Genomic DNA, 14,627 nt, shown 5'->3' with positions numbered 1-14,627 from the left:
TTAAGATACCCTGCAAGCTTTCATTGCTTGCTTGTGATATAATTAGACACAGAAGATCATATCACAACAAATATGACCGTGTGAGGTTTTAAAAAGATCAAATCAGGAACATAGAAATGTTCAAATGACCCAGAAATTATTGACCATGTTAGCACTCTGTAATAGCCTAGACATGAATTAAAAAAATAAAATAAAACCCTGAAGACATCCACCATCTAATCTGGCAGAACATGACATTTCTTCCCAATCTAAATGTCTCAAGCAGACATCATATCCAAGATGATTATTTTTGGCTGAAGAACATACTTTTTGTAAATGGCATATTCATCACTGCTGAATTTGTTAACATAACCATTTTAGTGTAAATGTTTAAATGTGTTTGCTTACCAGGAACAATGTGAGTTAAGGGTGTGAATCATTTCTGCAGTCACAGTAAAAGCAGATATGACACATCAAATGAACATGCACTGGTTTGATTGTTAGTGTTTGTGTCTCTAAAGACGTTGAAAAAAAAGGACAACAAAAATCCCATCAGTGGCCAAACAAATACATTTGACATTTTGTGTGCATGATGAATAAACAAAGATGATGTGTCTTTATACTGAATATTATTAATTTGTCACATTCTAAACATTCCCGTCTCTAAATTTGAGAGCCAGACACGATGAGGACGTGGAGTGGAACATTTTTGTAATATACAATATATAATTTTCTGGTCCTTCACTGCTGTCTAAGAGGCCTCATAATTACGACATTAACATTTCGCATGTATTATTTTGTAATGCTAGCTGCAAGGAGTTAAACGGTCCTTTACTGTCGACCGCTAGATGGCAGTAATGTGATAACTATTAACTATCGACACATGTCGAGTGTGATATTCGTCGGCTGTTCTGTGCACATGCTTCCCTTCATGCTTTTATAGGGCCTGACATACTGAAAGAACATAGAGCTGTCAAAATGTGCATCCTGTATAACATTTTACCCACAGGTCATTTATTTTTGTTCGATGTTGCATTTCAATTCGTGTCTTTTACCACCCTTGATGCCTTTTATATGTGTGTGTGTGTGTGTGTGTGTGTGTGTTGTGAAGGACCCAGATGCAGCTGAAATTAGTGAAGGAGAAGTGTGTAAGTATTGAAGGCATAGGCGCATGACGACTATATGAACACACACAGTCCTGCTCCTGAACACAACAACAACAACAACCCTTTAACAATTACTATGGTAACCACAGTTCCTCCCTAAACATGTCACTAACACAAAAACATTAGAAATGAATACAGGACCTCAAACTGTTTAGAGTATCACTCTCTTTGCTAATAGTGAGTATGGCTGCACTAGCCATGTTAGAGAAGAATAGGTTATTGTCACATAGGTTATATTTCAGGAACAGTAAGGTTTTTACAGTCTTAGAAGTGATTTAAGTTTGTTTTGAAACAAACATTAATTGAGAAGTGAAATTAAGAAGTGAACACATTAAAACCACACTGACAAGAGTCAACTATAAAGTATATTTGTATGTTACTGTTGTTAGTATTTTATTATGCATGTCAGTTAGTCACACGTTTTAAATGTTTTCAGTTTATACAGTTTATTCATTATAATATTGCAAGCTGTATAAGCTACTCAATCCCAATCTTTTGACTCTTGTCTGATATCATGGAAAAACAGATTTTTTTTTATCCTGCACCAAACAATAAGGATTTTTAATTACAATGACAGTTACAATCGTAAAATAGCTGTGAACCAATTAAAATAACGGTCCAAAAAACTATGCTAAAGTTAATCAGAATTCTTAACACTATTTAACAAAGAGAGAGAGAGAGAGTGTTTGATCGTTGCTTCAGCTCGCTCGGTTGCAAGGCTGCGTACAGACAATGCATTTTAATGCTACAAAGCCACTTGTTGGGGAAAAAAGCTTTCTTACTACTGAAAATGTAGTTTGCACATTGATAATTGTATGATAAAAATGTTTAAAACGTGCAAACAAGCCACATGAACTATTATAGAAAAAGGAATCCAAATAAAATGTTAAGTTCCTAACTCCAGTAGAGGTCTGGTTCATTTACACAATTTTTTATTTATTTTTATTTTAATGTCCTGAGAATACAACCGGCTTATTTGAAGCTCAGCGTCCCTGGCTGTGTCTTCTTCTTTGTTATGTGCTCATAATGAGACATGATCTGTATACACTAGATGTGCACTACTGCTTCTGTCTGGTGGCCAAACATCCCTTTGAGTGCTCCATCACCATAATCAATGGCAGGTTGAGCCGGCTGGGGTTTGAAGACCTTTACACAAACACTGTTTGTTTTACTTCTCCACGGCCATGGAGCTCAGAAGAAAGGCTGCCATCCAGTTGCCCTGGTCAAGGTATCGATTGGGACCCGATTGTTTGTTGTTTTATTTATTTATTTGTTTATTCAGCACTGGAACTCTGAGATCTTCTCCTCTGCATGTCAAGGGCATTTTCCCCCAGCAGAGCTTGATTTTTCTTGTCCCTGGCCTGCAAAAACTTCAATCTACTGTGCAGTGCAGGCCTGCTTTACTGATTAATTACATAAAGATGCTTGATGGTTTAAATTAGCCCGGTATATTACTTGAGAGACCTGAATTACTGTACTTGGTATTCCTCTCTCTGCTGAGGTCTGCACAAATACAGGCAGCTTAGCTTAGCTTACAATCCTTAACATAAAATATGATGCTTTCCCAAACTAGGCCAAGACAGAGCATGTTTCAACTATTCCATCTACTCACAGAGTTCACAATCAAGGAGATGGTTTATGGGAATCTGAAATTTACACTGAAAAGGGTTTTACAGCCTGATGCCAAAAGTAAACATTAGCAAGACCTGGACCTTATAAATAATTTGCATATGAATAATTATTATATATCTATGAATAAATAAAAGTAATAGTTTTAATCCTCTGTAATATCTTTATATATTATACCTTTAAAGGGTCATATGATGTTGCTAAAAAGAACATTATTTTGTATATTTGGTATAATGCAATGTGTTTATGCGGTTTAAAGTAAACAAAACACATTATTTTCCACATACTGTAAATTATTTTTGCTCCTCTATGCCCTGCCTTTCTGAAATGCATCGATTTTTTCCAGGATCATTGATCTGAAAAGAGAGTTGTGCTTTGATTGGCCAACTATTCAGTGCATTGTGATTGGCCGAATACCTCAAGCATGTGATAGAAATGTTACGTCCCTTAACATACTGAGATGCTGTGTCCTGGAGCTACGAGACAAAAACAATAAAACCCATTACAAACGAGGCATTTGTTGCATTCAGTGGGGACATATTTACGGTTTATAATGACTTATATTGTATTTTTATGCGTTGTGTTGCGTATCTTGCCGCATAAACAAAATTTGTCTGCATTTGTGATCTGAGAAATGACAAACAATAAGCACCACTCGACACTGCTCAAAACTCGCATGTGGGGGCGCGTTTAAGTGAAGTGTTATAAAGAATATCTCTTGGGGTTTGAGAGTTTAGTTTTTGTAACTTCAGGGATTGTATCTATTCACGAACAGCTTGCAACACTCCAAAGAGAAAGAAAAACTTGAAATTGCATATGACCCGATTAACAAATGATGTTTTGCTTACATGCTCTTATACAGTACAAAATACTATTTAAAGTAACAACTATGCATACAGTATATAATGTGTTATAATGTAGGTTAATTATATCTGAGAACATACAACTCTTTGTAATGTATTATGAAACGTGCAGTGCGTTATGTAATCTTAAGTAAAATGCTCCTAATCTTCCTATTAGGTGTCCTTTATAATACCGTTAATAGTGGACCTATAATGCATTATAATGATTCATAATTATAAATCTTTTCATTAGTAACAGTAGTAAATGACAGCAGTTATGATCTATTACAGAACTTAAATCTTTAAACGTTAGCCCCATAATGCATTGCAGTCAAGTCACCTTTATTTATAGTGCTTTTAACAATACAGATAGTGACAAAGCAACTGAACAGCATTCAATAGGAAAATAGTTATGTCAATAATGCAAAAAGGCAGTTCATCATTGAATTCAGTGATGTCATCATCTAGCTCAGTTCAGTTTAAATAGAATCTGTGCAATCAAGTCAACGATATCGCTGGAAATTAAGTGTCCCGAAGCAAGCCAGAGGCGACATTGTAGTTATGTTCTGCTTACATGCTTTAATGCATTATAGAATTTAAAATATTTGCATAGGTAACAATGCATTATAATTTATTTTGATGGCTGTTTTTACAAAGAGGAACCTTAAACGGTTTGTAAAGTAAAACATTTACAGAGCATTTTATTAACTTATAGTAAAATGCTTGTAAACATATTATTTTTTAATGCTTTACCACTTTAAAGAGTTCAAGAACAAAACCAATTATCTGTAGAACCTATAATGTATTTTTTTTAATCTCAAATAAGCCAGCACTATATGTACCATTAAAGATTGATATATGTAGTCACTAATTGTTTTTTTATAATATGGAGAAAACTCATCTAAATTTTTAAGTTAAATGTTGTTAGAAATGAAAGAATGAACCTGTTAACCAAGTGAAACACAAAAGAACTCCAGTGCTGCCATGTACATGTTGCTGTTTATATCACTATTGCACTGTCGGGATATACAATAGCCTGTCTAAAGTCATAAGAAAGACATGAAAAATACAGTATTTAGACCAGTTTAGTTCTCCTAAAAGCCTCAGTTTAAACTGTCAGGCATCTCAGTTGACCAGGCAAAGGGTTAAAGGCTCTCCTGCGGAGTTCTGCCTCTTCACCGTCAACACGTGTGATCCAGGTCAATGCAATTTGCTCTGCGGGCGAGTTCATTTTCACATGGCATTGAAATGCACGGCCATACGCGCCGCCTGCATTGCCTCAGGTCTGTTTCCTCTCTTCTGTCACCTAGAGCTAACCTTTCAAATGATACAATTCTAAATAATTGGCCTTGATAATTAATCCTTGTGAAATGGTTTCTAACAAGCCTAAATTGCATATAACAGTCTTTCACTTAAGCTGTGCTTTTTCAAATCAGAGCCGGAAGCTCACAATTAAAAGCCTCGGGGGATAAAACGGAGCCCTAAGTGCGACTGTACCCATGTGGTGTGTTCATGTCATAACTTGCTCCGTCCTTGCAATTTAGACCCTTATGTTGTTCATTACTGTAATGAACTGACAATATACAGTGAAAAAAATTTTTTTACAAAGCTATAAATCAAAAAGAGAGTATTGGTTTTACACACACACAAAAAACACTATCTTAGTCTTCTTCAAAATGTTATGTTTATAACAGTTCACATGAAAATGAAAATATTCTGAAAATGTACTCACCCTCAGGCCATCCAAGATAAATGACGTTGTTTCTTCACTGGAACAAATTTGAAAATATTTACCATTTCATCACTTGCTCACCAATGGATACTCTGCAGTGAATGGGTGCCGTCAGAAAAACGTCCGATAAAAACTTAGCAATAATCCATAAACTGTGTGTTTGCAATTTAAACAAATCCCTCAAGATGTTTTTTTTTTTAAGTCTTCTATCCATAATACTGCTTTCTCCGGTAAGAACTCATCTCGCCTGAATCAGGAGAGAAATATGCTCATATCAAGGACTGCTAAAGTTCTAAACAAATATGTCTGTGGCTTATGTTGTGAGAGGATTACAGGGAATGGACAATTTCACTAGAGTTAGTGTAATTATGAATTAGTTTTACTTAAAGGTAAAACACCTTAATGGATTGAAACATACAGCTTTCTACTTCACTAAAAGTTAATGGATAGACTGGAGTCATGTGAATTACTTGGGGATTATTGAGATGTTTTTATCAGCTGTTAGGACTCTCATTCTGAAGGCAACCGTTCACTGCAGAGGATCAACTGGTGAGCGAATGATTCATTGCTAAATTTCTCTAAATCTGTTCGTATGAAGAAACAAACTAATCTAGGATGTCTTGAGGTTGTGCACATTTTCAGCAATTGATTTATTGGCTGAATTAGTCCATAAATTCAAAGTTATACTAGTTCCTTTCTAATTATTTGGTAAATCTACTAGCAATTCCTGAGTGAAAAGTTTTTTTCAGTGTACTCATTTAACATAAACCAAGCACACAGGAGTCAGCGGTTGGTGTGGTCGGGGCATTCTGTGGTTATGCTTCCTGTTTTTTGAGCCCCCTACAGGGTCTGTGAGTTCTGCTATACCCTACCCCAAAGGTGCAGGTGAGCCCAGACTGATCTGAGATCAGAGACGCAGCCACGGGCAAGCCCTCTTACATGATTCCATGTCCTCAGGCAATGAAGTCTGAGCCGAGCTTTGGAGGGGCAAGAGGTGTAAAGGGATAAATGGAAACCGAATTCAACAGGCTGCTGCCAAGCGTGGCACTTCTCCCTGACAGAAGCTGTTCAAGGCATGTTTTTCCTTTCTTATCTTCTTTTTTAATCCTTCAAGGACAGGAAGAGCTCTAATGGGAGACTAAATCATGTGACATCTACACATTTTTATACAAACTACTGGAGACTTTTTGAAAGAACCCTGCTTTGTGGTATTTAACCCATCACTCTTGGTTCTGAGTGGAAAACTGGTGTTATTGACACCACAAGCACCTTTCTAACCCTTCAACACACTCATTTGGATGTGCGAGACCACTCAGTCTCATTCCGTCTGAAACCTTTATTATAATTTCCGGACTTTCATCAAGTTTTTGGCTGGTACATTTGGTTTAGGGATTCAGATCATATTTGTTACACAAAGAGAGTCACTTGCACAACCGGAGCTGTTAATTATGATTGGTTTGTTATTGCTCACCAGAGCATAACAAATCGCCATTATGTTGTTTTGCTGAGTCTAATTTAATTGTAACAAAAGTAATTATCCCTCATTTATATTGATGCCATAAGCAGAAGTAAGAGAGCACCTGCTGCCATAAGACTAAAACTAAAAATAAACCAGGCCTTGTGTTCTTCAACATACCATATATCAAGAATGTCCTCTCCCTCTGTATATTTGCAGAAACATAGATATGTTCAGAATGCACTGTTTTTGGGTGAACTGTATAAAAAAAATCACAAGTAAGGTTGACAGTTTCTTAAAATGTGCATGTTTTTGCACACATTTTTAAGAATCAGTGGTATAAAATAATTTAAAATCGCTTAACTTAAATCCAACTTAGAATTCCTTGCAAATCTGATGCAGTGGTGCTTAAAATAATCTAATAACAGTCAACTGAACAATTTCTCACAAAATAAATGCATGCTCACTAAAAGTGAGACAACAAAATACGTGATGAAAACAAGTTACCTTTCTGCATCTTCTGTACTGACCCCAACACTTGGTGCACAAAACCCTGGAACGGTAACAGTCGGTGGTTATTTTTCAGAATCAAATGAATCATTCTGAGTAGACTGTTAACTCCAAGCATTGAAAAACAAGTTATTAAAATAGTCAACATCAACAAAAGCAATACTGCAAATAAGACTGGCAAACTGTGAAAAGTGCAACAAAATTCATTATCCATCCCCCGTTGCATGCTGGGAACACCGGCATTGTAAAGCAGATTTTAAAATATGCTACTTTCTGTATAAATTGTACAAGGTTTTGCACTTTAGAATCAATACTTAAGTCATCACACAGACAAATCCTTAAAGCTTTCACTTCTTTATGCATGAATTAAGTTCAAAAGTAGAATATGCTTAATATTTTGAAGTTCATGCTTGAACGGAGTTCTTTTCTGCTACATTTAAAAAAAAAACTAAAGAGAAGTTGTTTTGGGGAATGTCAAAATCTGATCGAGTGACTTCTTATTTTCTACATAAACTTCTGCCTGTTGACTTGTATCTCATCCGGCGTATTTTGACCGAGGTAGAGGAGAAGAGCCAGGTCTTCCCTCGTAATTTCCTGTGTGATTATTGAATAGCAATGAAGCCTATTTTTCCATGAGAAATGTGCAGTAAAAATAGACAAACACCTGGGGCTAGTCCATTCGGAGCACCGCCAATTACTACACCTACCAAGCTGAACGACACTGATCGTCCCTGAAAAGTTCTACCCATCCTTAACACTGATTTGTATTCAGTGTCTTGACTATTAGCCTACTCAAGTATGAATGTAGAGGACATCTTTCCATAGCACCAGCTTTGCCCAGAGGGACGGTTAAAAGATCCCAATGTATGCGGTGAAGGCTGTTTTTCTGGGCATTGTTTCATCTGATGGCTCCACCGATATGACAACCCCCACCCTGGAATCTCAGCAACATTTTGTCCCCGTAAGAAGGTGTCAATAACAGCCTCCAGTCACCCAATCTTCAGGCCCACCCGGCTCCGCAGGCTTTTTCTGGGAATGCATCCTTCAATGTTCATTCTATATTAATGTTTGTCAGGAGTGATTCTCGTGCTGTCTGGGCTGGAGGATTGACTGAAGACACTCGGAGAGCTGCATAATGAGAATCTTTAATATCGTCTCCCTGTCTCCCTCCGCTGCAGATGAGATTGTTTGGGGCTAAACTAGCGAATGCGCTAAAATACTATTTATTTTCTGATGGGCCTGTGGCATCTCTCGGTTTTTCTCTCTCTCTCTTCTCCATTTCCTCTGTCCGTGAGACCTGAGTGCTCATGTGAAAAGTTTGCATCGCTAAAGAGGAAGAGGGAAATAACCTTGGGGGAGTAATTTGACTCCGTCACTTGTCTCCGTCTGACAGAAGAGGCGATTACGCTCTCAGAACTCGAGTGTTTGCAAATACAGTATTCACGTACAGTTGGGCTCGGGCAGCTGTGTAATCACCCCCCTAAGTAATGTGACACTTTCTTGCTGCAGTAATAAGGGAAGGAGATTTGAAATTTTCTCTCTCATCCTCCCATGAATAACATTAAAAATGGAAACCGTACGAAGCGGAGGACGGTGATGAAGCCCCTCGTATTAATTATGGCTTTAAATAAATAATGCATCCTCGTCTGGATCTATTCTCTTCCGCTCGTTCATCCGCCCTCTTCATCTCGCTCTCATCCACAGTTCAGCACTTCTGATCGATCCTTCAAGGACGGTGGAAGATTGGATGATGGCCGAGACACACTTTCTTGAGAATTTCAGTGGAAGTGCTTTTTCTTCCTTTGTTCCTGGAATTACCACAGAATTGATCTGAAAAATGCACCAAATTCTTAAAGGAAAAAAATATATATATATACTGACAGGGAGACGATAGGCATCAGAAACTGAAAATAACTGACTGAAAATTTTCAGTCATTCATACATAAACATTTTTCAGCAGGATTTTTTTTCTTCAATTTATCATATTAGTTGGAATTAGCTTTGACAAGTTTCAAACAGCCCAGTGATACAGAGAGTTGAAATCATGTCATCTAATCTGCAAAACAACATGGCCTGTTTGGGGTGTTACGTTTGTTGTTGTTGTTTGTTTTTATGTCTAAAGCTGGCAAAAATGCTATTATTGAAACCGTATTTTTACAGTTTAAAATAATTTTGTCTTTTTTAAATATATTCTAAAATGTAATCTATTCATGTTGTTGCAAGATCCTTCAGAAATCATTCTAATATGCAGATTTGGTGTAACATTTATTATTGTCTTAATATTTTTGTGGAAACTGTGATGCATTGTTTTTCAGGATTCTTATAAACGTCTTTAATAATCAGTTACTAATCGGAGTAGAAAATGAACTCAAGGCTCTGCAAAACAAACACCAAACAACATCAACAAAAACACTGGCTTGCAACCAAATAAATTATTCATGCCCCGGAGCATGCTGGGAACACCTGCTTTGTGAAGTTAAACAGATTTTACTTTACTTTTTATAAAGTACTCAAATTTGTGGAATGACTATACAAGATTTACCACTTTGGAAACAATACTTGGTGAAATTTCACTATAAATATCTGGGGAAGTTAGAAAAACACATTGTCAGCAAAAAAATATCAGACAGAAACACAGTACTGCTGTTGATTAAAAATGTATGGAATGTGACATTTGTCTCAATTGATACTGACTTAATTTAAGATTAATATTTTTATGTTTAAGACTAGAGAACTATAGGCTTAAAGTGAATTGGGCTTTGTCCTGCACACACTGTAGCTGAGCAGGGTTAATGGTAATCAGCTAGTGAGGCCAGCAGGGGGCGCTCATCTTGGGACTGGCCCCTGTATAGTCATGAAAAAACCACTGTTTAGCTGTTAAACCTGTGGATTCATGTTGAACTTTTGTCAGTTCAATATAACATTATTAAACGAAAGGAACTTGTATACAACACATAAAATCAGAGCAGTTTGCATTTATTGTAAGATTTATTGTCCAGTTTACTTCCATGACCAACTTCATTGTAAAGGTCTTTTTTTTTTTTTTTTTATAAATGTTTATTAGGTTTTGAGGTCATCTGTAAACTATAAGTTGACAAAATGAACATTTAGCACATATTTTCCCCAGCATATGCCTATCCCAGCAAAACACACAAAAACATATTGGTCAATAATTTTACTTTAATGGCCATATGCAAATTTCCGGACAATATAATGCTGTCAGTTTGGCTCAAGGATGCAAGCTAAACACTCTTGGCTAATAGAAATATGTCCAGCTCCAACAAAGAAAACTAAGATTTAAAGGTGAACATTAAGAATTGTGCTGATAATAATCCATATTCATTTTCCAGCAAGTATTTGAAAGGCTTAAATCGATGTGGACATTGTTAAACCAGATCTACAAGATTTCCCTTTAAACGCTTTTTTGAATCCAAGCTCTTTGTACAGATCGGCTCAGCGGGTTTTTCCATTTTTCACATATGTGTCTTCGCTTTGTTATAATTCTCCTTTAAGTGCTGTTGATGTCAAGCCTTAAATCTCCCAGATTCATTGTCAGATAATTCAGGACGGCCTTTGTATTTGGCTGTCACTGTCTGCAGTCAAAGAGCCGTCCCTGTCTTGACACATCACACGTTCAGCCGCTTTGCCTTCAGTGTAGGGAGGGCGAAGGAAGACAGGAAAAGGCTTGTCGTGGGCCGAACGGATAAAGTATGAAAGAGAAATGAATAAAAGAGTAACCACCTCCTCCTTTCTCTTCTCAGCACTGGTGCATAGTTGAGGTTGTCTGTGATAATCTTATCGAGCTATGATGGCGAGCTGACGGGGACAAAAGAGGCCGAGGCACGTTGAAGGTCTGATGGGTTGCTGATTGCAAAGCTGTCCAGCGAAGAGACAGTTGCCATGGAAATGATGAATGACATGTGTCCCACCTGATAGGACGGGCACAGCAGTGGAGTGATGAATAGGAACATTTGTGTATGAGAGAAGATGAACAGCTTTAGGGCTTTTTTGTAGCAGTTTTCATGCCACACACACACACCAAGTAGTTTAAAACCAAGAAATGGAAATTTCAGTTTGGGAAGTTCAAAAGTTGTTGTATATGATCGTAAAATTGTTCTAAAGTGATCAATTGGTAAAATGCATGTCCATTTATGTTAAAAATGAATGTAAATAGTACATTTGTACAATATTAGTACAATATTATCTTACAATGTAAATAGTACATGTACATTTTATTAAGTATAGTTTATCATTTATAACGATTATTTTTATATTATTATTCTCTTACTTTTTGCTTTCATTTGTTTATTGTAAAGTGATGTGACTAATTTTCATAAGTACAAATACTATATTAATAAACCTTATATTGAGTAGTAATGTATATATGTTAATTATATGATATAATATACACCACTGTCTGACATGAATAGATCTTGTTGCTATGTATTACCAGAGAACACAGTGCCAGATCTCCGTCTTTTAGCATATTTCCCTCATTTTGCAAGTACAAGGACAAAGCGATCGGGGGGAGGGTGTGTTTGCTAATACAACAGACACAATATGGCCTCCGGTCGCCTCCTCAGCGCTGACTGTGATAAATGAGTCTGGAAAAATGTGCAGCTTCACAGCGAACTCACTCACAGCTGCAACTTGAGAAGGACTTTTCAGGTATTTTTAGAGAGCTTTTCTCCACTCTTTCTCTTACTCTCCTCACACTTCTCTTAGTGTCTCGAGTGTTTATCTCCAGGTGGGGAAGCAGGTTCGGTCGCTCAGCCAACCCGGGAAAAAAGCGCTCACTGAACATAAACTAATTTTGGGCTCACTTCAGAGAATTGTTTCCTTCATTAGGGAAGCTAAAGTGTGGTGTTCATCTCCCTCTGATTGCTCTTTGGAGGTGCTTGAGGGGCCCAGACTCCCATTAGCCTGATGAGGAGCTTACTCTGCTAACCCAGCTATATAGGACAAATTACATACATACAGTATGTGGGTGGCTGGATTCATATATTCGACTTCAGCGGTGTATTACAGGCAAGAAAATCAGTGTACGGTATTGTTATAAGAGGAAATGAGTTCTGAGTTCACTTGTTCTTTCTTATCTTTGAGCAATATATGTTTTAAGAAGTTTTTATGAGTGGGAGGATTGATTTAGAGCTCAGAATTTTCCCTTCAAGCTTATGAAACCACAATCGCTTAAAGAAATATTGTCTCAACTGGCAGCGCTCGTGGCAAAATGCTGAATTTCCACAAAAACATATCTCCTTTTCTTTAAAAAAGTAAAAATCTGGATAACTGTGAGGCATTTTCAGTGAATGAGGCCAATCTGTAAATGCCAATAGCCAATAGCCACAAGAGATAAACAGTGTGCCTGAAAACATGACTATAGAGTGAATAAATAACTTACTAACCTTATAATGTATGTGCAAAGTTATATCCAATTTTACAACTTTGTTGCAATGACATAACACCTAAAAATAAGAACAGTTTTCATTTTAACTGATTTTATATTGATATATATATATATATATATATATAGGCCTCAAATTTCTTCTTTTTTTTAATTCTCCAAAAATATACCCCACTTACATTTTTATTTATGAATATTTAATTAATTTATTTTTAGGGATGAAGGATAAGCCCAACATTTTTTTTTTTTTGGTAATTCTAGAGTTAATTACACTGCAGATGTTGTTGGCTGTTTCTTTGTAGGTATCCTTAATAAACAAATGAATTAAAAGTCTAAGGAAAACTATTTAAATCAAAAGAAAAAACACTCATAAGCTCTACAGTGCTCTTCATGAACAGAACAGGAACAGGAGGGTAGTTATCCACTTTTCAACATGCATTGTTGTGGTTTGACGTTTATCTTCATTGCAATCCTTCTCTCCGGACTTCCACACGGTCTCCAAAACCAGCCCATCACATCCGATCATAGCTCACGCCGGCTATGGCCCCGGCACACTGGCAGACTGCAGAACTAGACTCATTGAGTATCTTCAGGGTTGATCAATATTTAATGTGGCCTTTAACAAGATCAGATTTAGCAAAGATATTCTGCTCTCCCTCTTGCACGAACATGGCTGCTCTGGCCTTGGGGTGGAGTAGAGGAGGAGAAGTGCCAAGAGCCCTTTGGGTTTTATTAATATGAGTGCTTGACCTGTGTCTGCCCGACACACTATGCTGAGCTGGGAATACATTTTTCCTTTTTAAGTCCAGCTCTTGCTTGAATTCCATGGAGCAACAGTCGGAGTATTTGTTAAAAAAAAAAAGAACGTGTTTGACTTCACTGAATCTTAATGGTCATTTCTGCACCTGTGGCATTTTCTTAACCAATGAGCCTCACCATAATGGAGTCATCAATTCATCTGCAGCTCAAACCTTAATCACTTCGTATCCCGCAGCGCTCTTTTTATGCAAACTCAAATGTCTGGATACTTAAGTTTGAAATAATTTTAAAAGTTTTTCAAAAAAAGTATTTTAGGCTGCAAGCTTATTTGATTTAAAATAGCAAGAGTAATATCGTTATTAATATTATTAGCGTTTTTGATCTTAAACTATTTTACATTTACATTTTACATTTACATTTATTCATTTAGCTGACGCTTTTATCCAAAGCGACTTACAATTGCTATATATGTCAGAGGTCGCACGCCTCTGGAGCAACTAGGGGTTAAGTGTCTTGCTCAGGGACACACTGGCGTTTCACAGTGGATTTGAACCCGGGTCTCTCACACCACAGGCATTCGTCTTGTCCACTGCGCTAACACCACCCCAAAACAATTACATTTTAAAATGTAATTTATTCCTGTGGTTAAAAGCTGAATTTTCAGCAGTTATTACTCCAGTCTTCAGTGTCACATGATCCTTCAGCATATTAGAATGATGTCTGAAGGCTCACGCGAGTCAGCTTTTCCATCATGGGAATAAATTACATTTGAAAATATATGAAAATAGAAAACTAAATTGTAATAATATATCACAGTATTACTCTTTTTACTATATTTTTTGATTAGCTAAATAAATACATCCTTGGTGAGCATAAGATACTTCTTTCAAAAACATCTCATCTATTGGTAAATTTCAGCTTTCAAACTTTTGACTAGTAGTATAAATAGATGACATTTATATGAAATATATACGATTTAATGTTAAGGCAAAAAAAAAAAAAAAAAAAAAACCTGTGATAAGCACACATTCTCTGGACACAACAGGTGCCTATGCATTGAAAATAATAGGAAATAAAATAAAATGCTGAATAAAAAAAGTGCAATATTCTGGTTGTGTAAAGACAGGCATCTTCTGCCAAATCCATAAAA

At 36.6% G+C, this 14,627-nt stretch overlaps 1 long non-coding RNA gene across 1 annotated transcript; it reads left to right on the top strand.

Moving 5' to 3' along the window:
• The first annotated feature begins 859 nt into the window (after positions 1–859).
• LOC132108400 (uncharacterized) lies at positions 860–2,583 on the top strand. The gene is made up of 3 exons (XR_009424439.1): positions 860–988; positions 1,091–1,224; positions 2,197–2,583. It is a non-coding gene; the product is annotated as an uncharacterized LOC132108400 (long non-coding RNA).
• The last annotated feature ends 12,044 nt before the right edge of the window (positions 2,584–14,627 follow it).

This window comes from Carassius carassius, chromosome 28, assembly GCF_963082965.1.
Source record: "Carassius carassius chromosome 28, fCarCar2.1, whole genome shotgun sequence".
Lineage (NCBI taxonomy): Eukaryota > Metazoa > Chordata > Actinopteri > Cypriniformes > Cyprinidae > Carassius > Carassius carassius.
Note: the sequence above shows the minus strand (reverse complement) of the source record. Positions and strands in the feature narration are given on the sequence as shown.